Source organism: Pinus tabuliformis, chromosome 3_1 (assembly GCF_031772625.1).
Source record: "Pinus tabuliformis cultivar Carrire ecotype Pingquan chromosome 3_1, CPIR1, whole genome shotgun sequence".
Lineage (NCBI taxonomy): Eukaryota > Viridiplantae > Streptophyta > Pinopsida > Pinales > Pinaceae > Pinus > Pinus tabuliformis.
The window spans coordinates 654401507-654418723 of record NC_142301.1 but is presented as its reverse complement, the minus strand read 5'-3'; the positions used below and the strand labels follow the sequence as shown (position 1 = coordinate 654418723).

Here is a 17217-nt window from a genome sequence, read left to right as displayed (position 1 = left end):
ATACCTCTAATTACAGAATAATAGAGCTCAATTCTTTGGACTAAAAGAGCATGTTGAATTCATTTCCCCAATCTTGGAATTGGGAAGAAATTACAAAATACCATTTACTCAATCTGAAAGAATATGAATCAATTAGGTATCTTTGAGAATAAATTACAACCTAATTTCTAACCATAAGCCAATTTTATTTTGCCTATTCTGCGAATATGAGCATAATTTGTATTTGCCTGTTTTTTTTAAATATGGGCACAACATGAAATCTAGGAAAACCTTAATTAAATAACCAACCATTAATCTCAAATCATGCCTTATTTTGTCAAATGGCCCTCACCTTACTCAATTTGGGGCATCCTACCAAGAAACCCATGTTCTATATCCTTTAAGATTCACCTTCATTCGCACATAAATCACCTTCAAAGATCATTTCTTGGAAATTGTTGCCAACTTTGACCATAACCATGAGTTGGAGGCTCATACATGCATCCTAGGTGCACTTTGAGTATCAAAAAATCATTATTATCGAGGGTACTAGCAAGAAAACCCCTATTCTAGCAAGGGTACTAGGAGTGATTAATTAATAAATAAAAGACGATAATAAAAAAGGCTGTGATTAATTAATAAATAGAAGAGGATAATAAAAAAAGCTGTGATTAATTAATAAATAGAAGAGGATAATAAAAAAGTGCTGTGATTAATTAATAAATAAACGAGGATAATAAAAATAAAAATAAAAAGAAAAAGAAGCTGTGATTAATCAATAAATAAACGAGGATAATAAAAATAAAAAGAAGCTGTGATTAATTAAATTAATAAATAAACGAGGATAATAAAAATAAAAAGAAGCTGTGATTAATTAATCAATAAAAAAATTTGGACCATTTCTCGATTTGTGCGTGTCATCCTTGCGCAGGGGCCATGCTAATCTTCTCTGTATCGTTCCAATTTTATCGGATGTCTCCGAAGAGACACTAGAGACTGCACTCTACTTCATTATCCAATGTCTAAATGTATTTCGCGTTACGCATGTGGGAATATATTGCGACGTTCTGTATGTACGTGTTACCAATAACAAGAAGCCGATGATGTTTGTGTCGAATAATATTCATTCATTGGTTTGCGTGAGATTTGGGGTTTGAATCTCAGTGGGAATTTAGTATTATCATCAACTATGCGCTCTCACATTTACATTTTGTGGTTTGCAAGACGGTTACCATAATTGTTACAGCGAGAGCGTTTGCGGTCCAACGGTTACGGTTAGAGCTTCCTTCCTTCCTTGTGCGGAAGGTGAGCAGGCGCAGGTGTTTGCCGCAAAGCGTTTGTAGTCCAACGGTTAGGATAATTGCCTTCCAAGCAATAGACCCGGGTTCGACTCCCGGCAGACGCATCGTCAGGTCCTTGATCTATTTTTAGATTTGTATTAGATTGGATTCCAATACAAATACATACATACATTTAAATCCCAGAAGATCTCCGCTCCGCGATGTTACAATGGAAAAAGTAAAATCCGATTCCAGCTGTGTCCTCCCTCATACATACAAAAACAGTTTTGAAACCCCGTTGCCGCGATGAAAAAAGAACAATCCCATTCCAGCTCTGTCCTCCCTCATACAAAAACAAAAACATTAACATTTTTAAAACCCGCAATGTAAAATAAAATTAAAATTCCGTTGCCGGGACTCGAACCCGGGTCTCTCGGGTGAGAGCCGAGTATCCTAACCAGCTAGACTACAACGGAGCTGTGATCGCTTTGTGCATGGACGTTTCTGTGAAACCCAGAGCCACATCCATCACTCACTCTACTCTAATAATAGGTTGCCTCAATCTACCAAAAAGGAGAAGTATGGACTTATTTTATTTCATCATCCCACCGCACCGCACCGCACCGCATTAAAAGAAAAACAAACACAAAGTGCTCAAATCTTATTTCGCACCGCATTAAAAAAAAGAAAAAGAAAAACACAACCATTGGTTGTGAAACAGAGCAACGAGGTTCCACCGAGATTTGAACTCGGGTTACTGGATTCAGAGTCCAATGTCCTCACCACTAGACCATGGAACCACATGAAATGCCAAGCATAAATTATCCCAACAATTCCAATTCCTATCACCAGAAACAACACGACCATACGAATTTTGCAATTCATATTGATGCCACCACTACTTCTCAGATTCACAAGTGTGTTTTGGCCACACATCTTACAAACTTAATTATTCCTATTCATGTGTCGCAAATTTTGAAAATCGTGTGGAACTAACCGTTGTAAAAATCCCACCATCTCTAACCCAAATGCGCGCGCTTCTGTCCAACCAGTGCCTCTCTCTCATATGAAGGTTTGGAACCTTCACCCAATAATAATGGTAATCGTAATCGTGCACAATAAATAACATAACTCAATATTGTCGCAAAATTTTGCCATTCGGGTTAGATTTCCATTTCCTTCCTCACAAATATACACACCAAAAAAAAAGGCTTTTTCCTCACTTCTATCTTTTCCCTCTGATGTACTGTTTTCACCTTTGCTCTCGTGCTTTTATCTTTCGTTGTCACCTTGTTCATGGCCCTTTTACTAATAACTCCCATTTCCATGGAGTGCCTCTTTGAAGATGGTCTTCGTCAACAAAGCTCATGGATATCTTAAATAAGGTCACGCACCTACACCTTGGCTTTTCACTTTACTCAACTTGTCAACTATCAAACAATTAATCATGTAACTCAAATGCGATTTCTGTAAGGTGTTTGGGCATGGAGAAGGCCTTGTAGGGGTATTCTCACCTTCAAAAGTCTACTACAACAGTTGTAACTTGCAGTGTTTATCTTAGGTTCACTTTTCTCATTATGTTATGTCGGGGGAAGTTTTGTTATGTGCTTCAATGTGGAATTGAAGTGCCCACATGCTCATTTTAGCTCATTTCAGTTGCAGTATGACATCTTTGTAGGAGATTCTTTGTGTTGTTGTTGTTTGTGAGAGTTATTTTCATGAGAAAATTACCTTGTAGGGGTAATAGCCACATGTTTACCATCAGCTAACTATTTATGTACTCCATTTTTCTATTGAATATATGAGTGGTCTAGCTATGTTACCAGGCCCATAGATGTAGCCCAGAAAGGGTGAACTCCATCAACAAATAATCTGTTATCTCTTCATTATGCCTGCAAGAGTTATGTGTTGTTATGTTTCTTATGTTAAGTTGCATGTGAAGACTAATTCATGACTTGAAGAGACATTGAAAAAACCTGTTTGTTTCAAGACCCATTTTATCTTGCAAAGCGTCAACACAATCCTATTTTTGTTTTTATTTGATTTTAGAAAAGAGGAAGAAGACACCTATTCCAACTTTAGATCATTTTGGTATCAGAGCACCAGTTGACAAAGTTGCAAGAATGGGCAGACAAAAGACTCTCAAAAGAGCTAGAGGAGTAGAATTTGGCTCTTCGTATGGAGAACATAGAGTTGAGAACGATGCTAAAGATGGTTGAAGAGGAGAAGAGACGCGTGTGACTTCAGTTTCAGCATGTGTTTGAAGAACAAGTTGCTGAAAGTTCTACTCTTGTACCATCCAGATAAACCTCTACAATGAAGCCAGTATGTGGTCATGGTTCAAATAGTGGTTTTGGACCATATTTCGAAGATGATGCATGTGCATTTTGAAAACATCTTCAAGAAACACACCATATGCTAGTGGATAAGAGTGGGTGGCTATATTCATATGAAATATCATTGTCGTCGTCATCAGAAGCCAAAAACATGAATGATAAGTTTAAGGAGGTAATTAGCATTTCAAGTACCATTCGTTCCGTTTATGTGCATAGCACTTCTTTTGCGGCGTTTGAGCAACATACCAAAGGCAGAGGTATGAAGTTGATTTCCAGGATGGGTTATGAAGGTGGAGGCCTCGATAAAAATTGCCAAGGTATTACCAATCCAATTATGGTGGAGGAGAGACCGAAGTATCAGGGATTGGGATATGGTCGAAGGGAGTTTGGAGAATGCTCTAAACGACCTGAGGCACATCGGCCATCTAAGGATGAGATGTCACCACCTTGTGACAATGTTCATTCATCTCCCAAGCAAGCTGAATGCTTGAATGGACCTTGCATGGAATCATCCACTCCACTCTGTCAAAGTTGCAGCCCTGGAGACAGGTATAACTCTCATGGGTGTTTTCCAATGCATGGTAGTTTGGAATACTTGTGGAATGAGTACCCTTGTACTTTTTGTGATGCATTTGACCCTTGCATGGATGTATATGAGAAACATATGATAATGGTTAAAATAATGAATCAAATTATAGGCATCAAGCATAATGACTCTCCTTCGCATGAGAGAAATTCTATGTCAGCAAACAAGAGAAATTTCTTCTGTACTCATTGGAAGATGCATGGGCATGACACTAAATTATGTTGGAAGTTACATCCAGAGCTTCATTCAAAGAAGGATAAAGAGATTGTGCAACATAATGCAAGGGCAAAAACAGGTGGCAAAGAGGACTTGCAATAATCCAAAGCAACCTTCAAGGAAAATATGATGCAAGAAGAGAACCCATAAGCCTAGGAGAGGCAAAGCTTGGGTAGACTTATTGTAAAGTTGCTTTGTAAATTTTGTAATTACTTGTTGTTGTTTACCTATTTAGGTATTTTTGTGAAGTGAACAAACATTGTCACTATGTTCAACAACTAGATGTTTATAATTGATGTATGTATCGGCTTATTTATAGTCCACATGTTCAAGTGATAATATTGAGGCTTTGGCAGTTGTTTTCAATATTTTATGGAGTAATTGGTCCTACCTGTTGGCATGACCTTTACCGAGACAGAATGGAGTTTCCGAGAGTAATATAATAATATATGTTGCACACACAAGAATGCGAGTAGGCACTAGTGTCTTCTACATCGTAGGAGTCAAGTAGCACAACTCCAGTTGTTATTATATCAAGTTTGCTCCCATCTTCCAAATTTTTGGTATGGAGATGCCTCGGTTGGGTTAGCACGTAAATGTTTTCTTTCATTTCCATCTTTTTCACCAATTTAACTTGATCATGGTTTCGACCTCTGTATCAAATGATTTTTTGTGTTTGAGAAGCTTTTCTGGCTCGAAATGACGAGGCCTAGTTGGCCATATCTTTGTTTTCCCTAAGCTGAATGACTAGAGCCCATTTTCAGGGCATCTAGAACTATAAATTTCAATACTTGGGGGTCGATCCTTGTGTGATCCGAGAATAGATGATACATACTCGAGAGATAAGGAACACACACCCCCGTAAGGGAATTTGTGCAATGAATTAACTGTTGTTTTATTTGAATTGATTCTATGTGCTCTTAGTGAACGACTTATGTAAACCTTCTCTATGTGAGTTGCTTCTTTGTGCTGTAATGTGAATGGATTTTTGTTTGCTTTGATGTCCAAAACTTTCGTGAATGACGACTTAAGGGAAGTTTTGAAAGTCCAAGAAAAAGATAGATATTTCCAAGAGTCAATGCTTTGGAGACAATGAGTATGGACACTTTAAGAGGGATTGACCAAACAAGGTGAATAACAAAAGAACGGAAAGAAGTGAAGCTCACATAGCTAAAAAGAAGGGAGAAATTGAGAAGAAGCCGAAAGGAGAAGATCCAAAGGATATTTACTATTGAAAGAAGCTTTATCCATACCAGGTTCTTTATGAAATTTGTCTTTCTTTTGTTAAGTATAAAGTATAATAACAAGTGTCTTGATTTTTGTAAAAACATGGCGTCATAGAAAGAAGCATATGATAGTAGAATAATTAGAGTCTACCTGATTAAGTTGTTTGGTAGGAACCATCTAGATTTCAAGAATGAGAATATTGTGATCACAATGCATATTATTGTTCATTCAAGATTTTCCATCATATACTTAGAGGTAGTCATTTTACAAAGAGGGATCATCAAGATCCTATACGAACCATCATTTTGGAAGGTTCTTGGAAAGAACATTATGACATGACTGGTATATATTCCATCTAGTATGGAAACAATACTCTTGAAGGATGAAGGAACGTAGATGGTCAAGTTGTAGTAAGAATCTAGAGCGAAGTTCAAGAAAGCAAGAAGGAGTCAAGAAATTTTGTTTTGGGGCCTTATTCTCTCACGCATGTGAAGGTTATGATTTCTGTAGCTACTAGGAGGCTAAGCATTGCAATTATGAATTGAAAAAGACTGATAATTGCAAACCCGAGTTACAGGAGGGTCGAACACTCTTATTTGGTCTAGTTTTAATTTCATTAACTTTGGAGACCTGGGTTTGTTTTAAGGAAGACTTCTTGAAGGATTGACACATACCCGAATTAGGGTTTCTATAGCTTCTATAGGGCCAAATATTGCAGGTCAAGGTTGAAGGTTTTAAGCTAGGGGCCAAAGTTGAAATTGGAAGTTGGTTGAAGAATAATTAACCTTGGTTTTCTTGGTTGATATTTGACCTAATTGGAAGGAATTCTTGGAGGGTTGACTTGGTGCTTGGAGGAGGACTTGGTCTAGGGTTTTGGGTCTTGGTTTTATCATTTGAAGCAGGTTCTATAAGAAGAGAAGAGATTCTTTCTAGGTTTTCCCCTTAGAGGGGATTTTCCTTGGCTTGGAGCCTAATACTAGTGTCCATTGTATTTATTGTTTTTGCTCTTGATAATTGTTTGATGAAAATATATAATAAAGAAACAAAACAAGATAACTAATTTTCACAAGAAATTGTTAAGGTTAAGGGGAATTTGAATTAATAGCTACCCTATTCCATTCTCCAACATGGTATCAGAGCTAAGGTGAAAAAGATATGGCATTTGGAAGATCATCTTGAAGGGTTTGTTTGTCAAAGGGAATCATTTGCAAATAGGACATAAGGAAATAAGAAGAAGAACTATTTACCTAAGAAGGAAGATTATTGTATCTAAGGAAGGAAGGATAAGTGCTTAATGAAGGCTCTCTAGTACATCATCTCAAAGAAGAGGAAGCATCAAGGAATCTTGGGATCATGATTCACTCCTTAAAGCTGATAAAAGACACCATTGTTGAAGGAATCCTAGAAATCATCATTTTAGGGCATCTTTGAAGTCTCCTTGAAGGTCTTGAAAACATCAAGATAGTTGGAACCATCATCAAAAGGGAGGACCCTTGGTTGACAAGTAAGTGTTATATTGTCTTCTATGTCTTAATCTACAGATCATATGGATACATTTTGCAAGGAAAGAAACAAGCTCGTTGGATCAACAAAATTCCTTGCATGGAAGAAGAGTATTGACTTAGCATTCACTAAAAGAGAAGTCATGGAATATGTCCTTGGTGAAGTAGTTGTACCATAAAAAGAGAAGACCCAAGAGTTAGAAAAATACAATAAGGGAGAAGTGAGGGCACAAAGGATCATTGTTGAATCCATTAAAGATCATCTTGTTCCCTTTATTGTTGATTTGAAAACATTCAAGGCTATGTATGAAAAGTTGGTAGAGTTGTACTCTATAAGTACATCAGGTCAAAAGATTTCCTTGAGGAATAAACTATATAGAATAATAAAATCAAAGTATCAAGACATAGCAAATTATCTCATGAAGATATCACAAATAAGGGACCAATTGCAAGGGTTTTGGGAAACAATTTTCAGCTCTGAAATGACCATTTCTGTATTAAATGCTTTGCCACTTGATTGGAGAAATTTTGCAACTATATCTACTCTAAGAAGGATACTGCACCTTTTGATGAGTTATGGGCTCAATACATCTTGGAAGAATCTAGGATCAAGGAAAAGGATGAGACCAAATCAAATGAAAGGTCTCAAGCCTTTACTATAAGAATCGAGAAGATGAAGAAAGGGAAGTTTTGGAAGTCCAAAGAAAAAGATAGATATTTCCAAGAGTCAAGGCTTTGGATACAACAAGTATGGGCACTTTAAGAGGGATTGAGCAAAAAAGGTGAATAACAAAAGAAAAGAAAGAAGTGAAGCTCACATAGCTAAAGAGAAGGGAGAAACTGATAAGAAGTTGAAAGGAGAAGATCCAAAGGATATTTACTATTGAAAGAAGCTTTATCCATACCAAGTACTTTATGCAATTTGTCTTTCTTTTATTAAGTAGAAAGTATAATAACATGCATTGTTTATTTCTCTTTAAGTGTCTTGATTTTTGTAAAAACATGGCATCATAGAAAGAAGCATATGATAGTAGAATAATTAGAGTCTACTTGATTAAGTTGCTTGGTAGGAATCATCTAGATTTCAAGAATGATAATATTGGGACCACATTGCATATTATTGTTCATCCAAGCATTTTCCATCATATACTTAGAGATAGTCATTTTACAAAGAGGGATCATCAAGATCCTATACGAACCATCATTTTGGAAGGTTCTTGGAAATAACATTTGACATGACTGGTATATATTCCATCTAGTATGGAAACAATACTCTTGAAGGATGAAGGAATGTAGATGGTTAAGTTGTAGTATGAAAGGCATAATGAAAATATTTCTTGGAAAATGAAACCTATCTTTGACAGGTATAAGAAGAAGGCTCATTCAAGAAAAGTTTACTAGATGGTTGTATGGAAGCAAAGATACATATATTATAATTATCTCTTCTCTAGAGTAGGGTTCATATATATAAGAATCTTACAAGAAATAGATGGTTGGTAAGTCTTACATATGGTTACATGATGTTTGAAAGAATAAATTCGACATTCTTTGGAATGGCTAGAGATCAAGACTCTCACACAAGATTGCATGGCATAAATATGACAATATTGATCAACATCAAGTATAGTCTTCAGATGAAATAAAGGAAGTTAACAATGAAAACTCCAAGGAAGATGTTGTAGCTTGGTAAGCAAGTTGAATCCTTGGGCACCATGATTAAAATGAATGCATGGATAAATATTCTTATGGAGATGGATCATGTGAAAGGATGTTGATCTCGAAGGATTTAAGTAAGAAAATACTTTGATAAAAGAGGCCATCATGACAAGGTAAGTATAATATTAACACTTTGATTTTGGTTATCTGGTTAACATATTATTTAGCTACCTGTAAGGATGTTGAAATACATAATGGAAATTGAGGAAAGTTCAATTGTTGATGTTAAAACTTGATTCAAAGAACATATGGATTGAGTGATTGTTTTCAGTAATCCTTAAAGGATTGTGAACTCAAGATGTTTATATCATCATCTTGGAATTGAAAGGTAGCAATGTAAGAAGATGACTTGATTTTCATGTTCCTACATCAGTAAAGATCACGCTTAAGAGGGATATATGACTAGATTGAAGTTTGATAAGTCTCAACATAATGCCTTCATTGATGATGACTAGAGGAAATTGATATGAAAGATTGATGGCCTTAATCTTGTCACAACATTGAAGATGACTCTACGACATCTAGGAAGAAATAAAACTCAATATGATGAGATACAAAGGAAAGGAGCCGCGTAGTTATCTCCAAGAAGAACTGGTAGTTGATACAATTATAAAGACAAGCTAAAGAGCTTGTGGTTATGACTTCCCAATTGAAAGGAAGTGAAAAAATTCCCTTTATTCTTTAGAGGGAGCATTAAGTCCCCCTTAATAATTGAAAAGGAGCAAGGATCAATTCCTTAATCAAGAGGGAATGACAATCTCCTCTCTAATTGAGAGGGAGTGGTGATGAACATCACATTTGTATTCTCTTCTTCATGTGTCATGCACTTGACTAGGATTAAAAAATGTACATCTAAGTGAATTCCATGGAGGGATAATGGAGAACGAAGGATTGGATAAGCATATTTGATTTTCCTGAGGATAGAAAAATCCAAGATATGAAGTGGACTGACACTCTTTTAAGATTGGACATGTATCCAAGACAAGAGTGGTCGAAGAGGACCGATATTCTTTGAGGATTGGGAATCCAAGACAAGAATAGTCCTAAAAGGACATACCTAATGAACATTCAAATGGGGTATGTACCTTTAAGGGGCAGTGTGGTATCTCATGTAAAACCTCCTAACATTATGCTCTTGTATAAGAAAGAGCTTATCAAGTTAAGGCCTTACTATGATAACAATGTTGGTCATGATATTGATGCTTAAGATGGCTTACCAATCCGACTCTTCTTATGAGAACTCTTCAGTTTGAGAATAACCTTGTACCAGGCATACAATTATGAATACATCCCTAGTTAAGAGGGAGTTTTTGAAAATGTAACTAGTTTTGGTCTTCATAATTGTCAATGTACTCAAGTCATTATTTATATCTTATGTTACAAGAAAAGGAAGACATAAAAATATTATTTTAAGCATGGGTTTCATGCTTTATTTTGATGGTCATGTAGGTCAAGCATGTTTTTCACGATTCTAGGCTTTTCATGTCAAAAGAATATTTTTGTTGAGTCAAGAGAGTCCTTACCATTTGTATAAGACCCTATTTGGAAAGTTGTAACATGTAAAATATATTAATTTTGAGTCTAGAAAGTCCTATGAGCCTCCAAGCACAAATTGGCCCTGGCAGTGAAGAGTCAACCTAGAAGAGGTTATTCGACCTCATGGAAAGCATATAAATACAAGAAGCTTCAACATAATTCATCACTAATTCTATCATCTCAATAAAGAAGTTTTATTTGAGGCGAAGAAAAAGGAAGAAGCTAGAGTGAAGATCAAGGAAGCAAGGAGGAGTCAAGAAAATTTGTTTTTGGGCGTTATTCTCTCACATGTGTGAAGGTTAGGTTTTGTACATCTACTAGGAGGCTAAGAATTGTAGGTTCGAATTGCAAAAGACCGAGAATAATAGATCCAAGTTGTAGGAGGGTTGAATAATTTGATTTGGTCTAGTTTGACTTTCATTGACTTTGGAGACCTGAGTTTGTTTGAAGGAAGACTTCTTGAAGGATTGACATGTGACAGAATTAAGTTTTCTACAGCTTCTACAGGGTTAAAGATTGCAAGTCAGAATTTTAAGTTTCAAACCTGGGGGTCAAAGTTGAAGTTGGAAGATAGAAGTTGGTTGAAGCAGAATTGACCTTTGTTGTCTTGGTTGATCTTTGACCTAATTGGAAGGAATTCCTGAAGGGTTGAGTTAGTGCTTGGAGGACTTGGTCTAGGGTTTTGGGTCTTGGATTTTTATTTGAAGAAGATCCTATAAGAAGAGAATAAACTCTTTCTGGGTTTTCCCCTTGTAGGGGTTTTGTCCTGTCTTGGAGCCTAATACTTGTGTTCATTGTCTTTATTGTTTTTTCTGTTGATAATTGTTTGATGAAAACATCTAATAAAGAAACATAAGGAGATAACTAAAGTTCACAAGCAATTATTAAGGTTAAGGAGAATTTGAATTAATAGCTTCCCTACTACATTCTCCAACAAATCGAGGTGAAATATGGAAAAATCAGATCCAATATTTCAATGACGCAAGCTCTAGTTGAATTTGGTGAAAAAGTCCTAGGTGAAAAAAACCCCATTTGTAGCTTTATTTTGAAGTAGTGATTTCAGGCATTCCAATGGACGATTTTTGATCTCATTTCTTCTAGGTAATAGCTCTTGAGCCCCTCTCCATTTTTGATGTCATTATTGTAATATTCTTGATGATTTCTATTAATTTCAAACTTTTATTTAGGGAGAAAATGCACCCTTAAAGTGTCGCACCCTGCCCATATTGGGAACTACAACACTTTAGAGTTGTTGTAGGTTGTGGAAAGGAAAGGTGTGACATTGTTACACTGTCACTAACTAGACATGTGTGACATCTACAAGAAAAGAAGGGTTTTTAACTTTTAAGCGGGAAATATGAAAAATTATTCATGTTGGCTAGATAATCAATTTTGCCCTTAATGTCTAATTTTTTTTTTATTATCATCAAGATGTTAGAGTGGAGAGAAAGAGAAAATGAAGCAAATATTTAGTAGCAACCAATGATCCAAAAACATTGTTGGCCTTTCCTGAGTGTTAGAAAGTGTAGCAAGAAAATATCAATTTGATTTTAGCCTTAGCTAAATTGAGTGAATCATATTTCCACATCAACAGGACAACTTGGAGGCAGTTAACTAGTGTGACATGGATCTTGTCACTCAAATGGATCAATAAATTCAAGTTAGTGGGCCTGCAGTTCAATCGTGCATGTGTTGATTGTTAAATTTTAACAATATAGTTCAGTTATTTTCAGTTGTACGCAAAAACTGACCTCTAAGTATTGATAGAGTCAGTTGAAGGTCAGTTGTGCATCGAAACAACATTCTAACTCAGAGACGTGTTAGTTAACTAATTGTTCAACCTAAAAAAGCTCATGCATGCATAGAATTTGAATTCCTTAGCTTGAGTGGAGGAAATAAGGCTAGTGAAAAATTATTTGTATACTAGTTGAGTGCACAATTGTAGTATGCAGGTAGTTGATCAATTCTTGGGAATTTCACAAGGAAAGAGGGACCTTTCCTATTGTTTAGGAGCTCAAATTAGCTCAGATTTGCGCAAGGAAATAGGAGGCTAGAGGAGGTAGAAATTGGCTAAGTGTTGGCCAAAACTTCTCATTCAATAGAGAGAATAGTGTTTCTTTTGCAGGTTGTGGTTAGAATTGGAGCAACCAATTGTAATAGTTTCTCTATTCAACTGATTAATGCAAAGAGGCTTGAGGGGATTTTCCCAGTCAAGTTCCCCTAGAAATCACTGTGTACTTGTGGTTTTGCTTGCTACATGTATATGCATGTGTCTTTAGATTGTCAATTCCTTTTCGCATAATTATAGAGTAGAATTGTGTCTTTTGTTTTTTAGTTTGAAATCTTGATCAGTTGCAATTTATATCAAATTAATACATGGTATCAGAGCCCTGAAATCACATTAGAAACAATATTTTGAATTTGTCCCTCGAGAATTTTGAATTTTCAGCTTCAGTGCAGTAGGCTTCCTTCAGATCTAGGAGAATCAATTTCAACAGACTAAGATTGGAGTATGCGTTGGAGGGTAGCTCGAATTACATAGCCTGGAAGGACCAAATGGAACCACTGCTTGATGATAATGGTGTGTTAGAATATGTTAAAAATGATAGTGCAAAACTTTCACAGTCGGATGAACAATAGTTAAACCAGTGGAAGAAGGATGTTGCAAAGGCCAAAATAATTATTTTGGAAGCTGTGAGAGACCATGTGGTCTCGAATCTCCATGGAAAAGAGAAAACATTTTCTATGTGGAAGAAACTAAATAAGTTATTCGAAAATTGTAGTGACCATAGAAAATTGGCCTTTAAAGAAAAACCTCAAAACATTAGAATGCAAAAAAATGACACTATTTTACAGCACCTCCCTAGGTTTACACAAGTTCGAGATGAGCTTGGAGGGGTTGGGGTGAATGTTTCAAAAGATGATCTGGTGAGCCTATCTCTTCTTGGCCTTCCAAAATATTAGAACAACTACAAGGACTCTGTGAATGGAAGGGAAAAATTACCAAATTGGGAAATATTGCGGTCCAATTTGGTTTAAGAAGAATTCAAGAGAAATATTGTAGATGGAGTAACATCCAAAGAAGAGGAAGAGGAATGTTATCTAGTTTGAAAAGGAATGAAGGCCAAGGGAAAGAAATCCCAAGGTGAGGTTAAGTCCAGCTATAACAATGGCAAGAAGAAGGATATAAGCAAGATAAAATGTTTTCACTGCTATGAATTCAGACACTATGAAACAAAGTGTCTGCAAAGGAAATCTACCAAGGAGCCTGCAATAGGAGCAGGAGGAGATGCCTTGGCTTCTTAATTTGAGCTATATTTCACCCTCCTTGATTGCTTGGACAAAACAGTAAGAGGGAGTGATTGGTACCTAGATTATGGTGCCTCTTACCATATGACAGGAAATAATGAATTTTTCAGTACTCTGGAGGAGAAGGATCTCCATATGTATATAGAACTTGGGGGCGATGGGAGGTACAATGCTACAGGAATTGGTACCTTAACCTTTAGGAGGGAGTCTGGATTCCATGTTCACCTCAAATACGTTATGTTTATACCTGGGCTAAAGAAGAACTTGATATCTATAGCAGTATTAGAGGATAGAGGCATCAACTTGCCGAAGTACATGTTCGACTCTAGTTGGACTTGCTTCTTGTCTTCTCCTTGGTGAGTGTGTTGAATGGGTTGGATTACATGTGTGCACTCAATGACATGCATGATGTTGAATCCCTTGCATGTGATCAACAACACTGCTTACCATGTCTGCTCCGTGTTAGCTGATGGGATGGATCTTTAACTTTTACGGTCGTAGTTTCATCTGTGAGTGCATGTTGCGCTCACTGTTGTTCCTATTCCTGCTGGAACTCATTCATCTGTTTTTGCAGCTTCATGTTCTTCCCGAGTTGCTGCTTCAACACATGCAACTCCTTCTTTGTTCCATTCTCTATCTTCGCATGATATTCATGTCGTGTCATCACCTCATAGTAGAAGTCTCCATAGTTTATTTCATCATTAATGGATCTACTTGAGCTTGCAACCTTTTTCTGCCTCCGTGTTGTAAACAACCCTCCTCTTGCATTCATTGCATTTGGTATGATGTCTTTAGTTGTTGTTCATGATGTTGCTTGCTGTGATGCTACTTCTGTCATATCTTGATGTCCTTGTCTATGAACAACTTGATGTCTTCGTGGGTAGGCAAGTCCATAGACACTTGATCGACTACATCCCCAAGTGTGCTCTGAACGATGTCTTCATCTCTGCTCTCCTAGAAACCATTGTACATGTAATACTGAGAGGAAAATGAACACTTGCGATACCTGGAGACATGGAAACACTAATGGCAAGCAACCTGTCAGTCGAAAACCAAAATTAGCATGAGAACTGACTTGCAACATACCTGGGTGAATGATCATGAAGGTTCCACAATTTTGGCTGGGAGGTCGGGAGACTGACTGCCAAGACTGCACAAGGCACAGTCTGGGCTGCTAGGAGATTGACTGACTGCTAGAATTGCACAATGCACAGTCCAGTCTGGCTGTTGACTACTGGGATTGTGCAATGCACAATTCTAGTTGGGAAGGATTGTTGGCCCAAGGACAGATTTTTGAAATTTCTTGGGCCAAGCAGCCATTTCCCTCCAGAATTTCGAAAAATAATCCTGGAGGCCTAGTGCTGGGAAGGAATGTGCATTTCTGGAGAGGAAGGTGATCCTTCCTTCCCCAGATTTCACAATGCAGCCTTGGTGGAGGCAGAGTCTAGGCCGAGGTTGGCTCAACTTGCTGACGGGCAACTGAAAGAAAATAAGACAGTGAATGCATGATGGCACTAAGTGATAAAAGAAGTGATCGACAGTGCATGAAAAACATGAACGAAAAATTCAACAAACATATCAACATGCATGTGGGTGAGGTAGTTCGTCGGTTGTGTCAACGTCCGTGAAAAACAATCTCATGCATGCGATAGCAACAAAAACTGAAACAAAGCTAGGACAAGCTATAATACATGTAAACAACAACAAGCATTCAAATAAATCAAGCAAATAGTACTCCCATAAGCACAAACACAAAAAGAGACTTAAATGCAGCACAAGGCATGGGAAGTTGGCTTACCCCAAAACAGCTGAGATGAATGTGCCGACAACTCCTAGATGTGATGTGGGATGTTAGAGGTATAAGGTTGATGTGAGGAATGAGCTCTGCAACATTCGGTTGATGAGTTTTGATAACAACGAGGTTGTGACATGCATGAAATGAATCTAGGGAAAGCGACACTTGGTGGGAGGTTTCAGAATTTCTCCTTGCATGTAACCTCCAAATGCTAAACATAGATCCCTGAAATAAGGGTTGCCTTTGGATGCTACCATGGGAGAAGTAGCCCATGCATGCAATTTTGTTTTGCTCAGTCCCGAAGGGAACCGATCAATTCAGTTGCACATGTAAGAGACTGCTCGACTGCTTGAAGGAAACGTGCATTTCGGGCTGGGAGCTGGGTTGAATGCCCAAGAGATTTGCGCAATTTTTGGGAAGAGCAGCTGATTGCTGCCCAGATTTGCACAAATCCTGGATTGAATAGCCTGTTGTTGGGAAAATTTGCACAAATATTGCTGGGAGGGTTGGCTGGCAGGATTGTGCAATCCTAGAGCCTAGCAAGATGTCAGAGAGGATTGCGTGATTCCTGGAGGGAAGGTTGGTTACCCTCCAAAAATGTGCAATTTTCAAGGGGAAGATGCTCATCCTGTAGCTGGACCAAGTCTGAGTGAGCAGCCTATGAGGGGAATGGATCAACTGTGATCGACAAGCTGCCTTTGTGCGAGGAAACATTTAAGCTTGAGTACTTGATGAAGCAAGACAAAGTGTTGTGTAAGGTGTATAGGGAGGCTCCAAAACAGGCTAAGGAAAAATTTTGGAGGGTGGTTGTAGCCGCTACAACGCATCATCACATCATTAGAAATTATGTAGAAAGAAAAATATCATCAACAATGCAACGGAACTATAAAAGGAACATCAAAAGAAAAGCATGCACAAATAGAGACACCATGATTTGGTCGGAGACTAGGGAAAAATACCACAAGGGGGAAACCTAGAATTAAATTCTTCTTCTTCTATTATATATTCATCAATTATTCAACTAAGATAAAAAGTACATCCATAGTGAGATATATAAACCTGATTGTAAAATAATTATATCATCAGACCATGTGGGCCATATCATCGAGCCATGCGGGCCATACCAAGTGGGCACTATGGGCCATACCAATCAAGCACTACATGCCATACCAATTAGACACTGTGGGCCATACCAAACGCGGACTATAGGTCGTACCAACCGAGCACATTGGGCCATACCAACCAAGCACTAAGCAGGCCACCTCGGGCTATGCGAATCATTGTCACTAAACCATCCACCCTGTGCCATGGGAACCGAGCCAACCTGGGGCATTCGAATTAGGACACCCTGGGCCATATGAATCAGACCACATTGGGCCATGTGAACCAAGCCACATTAGGCCATGTGAATCAGGCCACCCTAGGCCATGCGAACTAGGCCACCCCGGGCCATGTGAATCGGGCCTTCCTGGGCCATGTGAACTAGGAAACCCTTGGCCATATGAACCATGTAATGAGTGGGCCATCTGAGCAGGATATCTAGGCCATACGAACCATGTACTGAGTGGACCATCTGAGAGGGCTATCTGGGCCATATGAACCATGTAATGAGTGGGCCATTTGAGCAGGCTATATGGGCCATTTAAACCATGAAATGAGAGGTCCATTTGAGTGATATATTTGTGCCATTTGAACCATCTAATGAGCGGGCTATCTATGACATGCGAGCCATGTA

The 17217-nt window shown here is 37.8% G+C and overlaps 4 non-coding genes across 4 annotated transcripts; 1 reads left to right on the top strand and 3 right to left on the bottom strand.

Annotated features, from left to right (window-relative positions):
- Positions 1-864: 864 nt before the first annotated feature.
- On the bottom strand, positions 865-967 carry LOC149188769 (U6 spliceosomal RNA). The gene has a single exon (XR_016256607.1). It is a non-coding gene; the product is annotated as a U6 spliceosomal RNA (small nuclear RNA).
- A 345-nt stretch (positions 968-1312) lies between these two features.
- On the top strand, positions 1313-1384 carry TRNAG-UCC (transfer RNA glycine (anticodon UCC)). Its single transcript has one exon. It is a non-coding gene; the product is annotated as a tRNA-Gly (tRNA).
- A 278-nt stretch (positions 1385-1662) lies between these two features.
- TRNAE-CUC (transfer RNA glutamic acid (anticodon CUC)) lies at positions 1663-1735 on the bottom strand. Its single transcript has one exon. It is a non-coding gene; the product is annotated as a tRNA-Glu (tRNA).
- Positions 1736-1987: 252 nt separating this feature from the next.
- Positions 1988-2059, bottom strand: TRNAQ-CUG (transfer RNA glutamine (anticodon CUG)). The gene has a single exon. It is a non-coding gene; the product is annotated as a tRNA-Gln (tRNA).
- Between the last annotated feature and the right edge of the window lie 15158 nt (positions 2060-17217).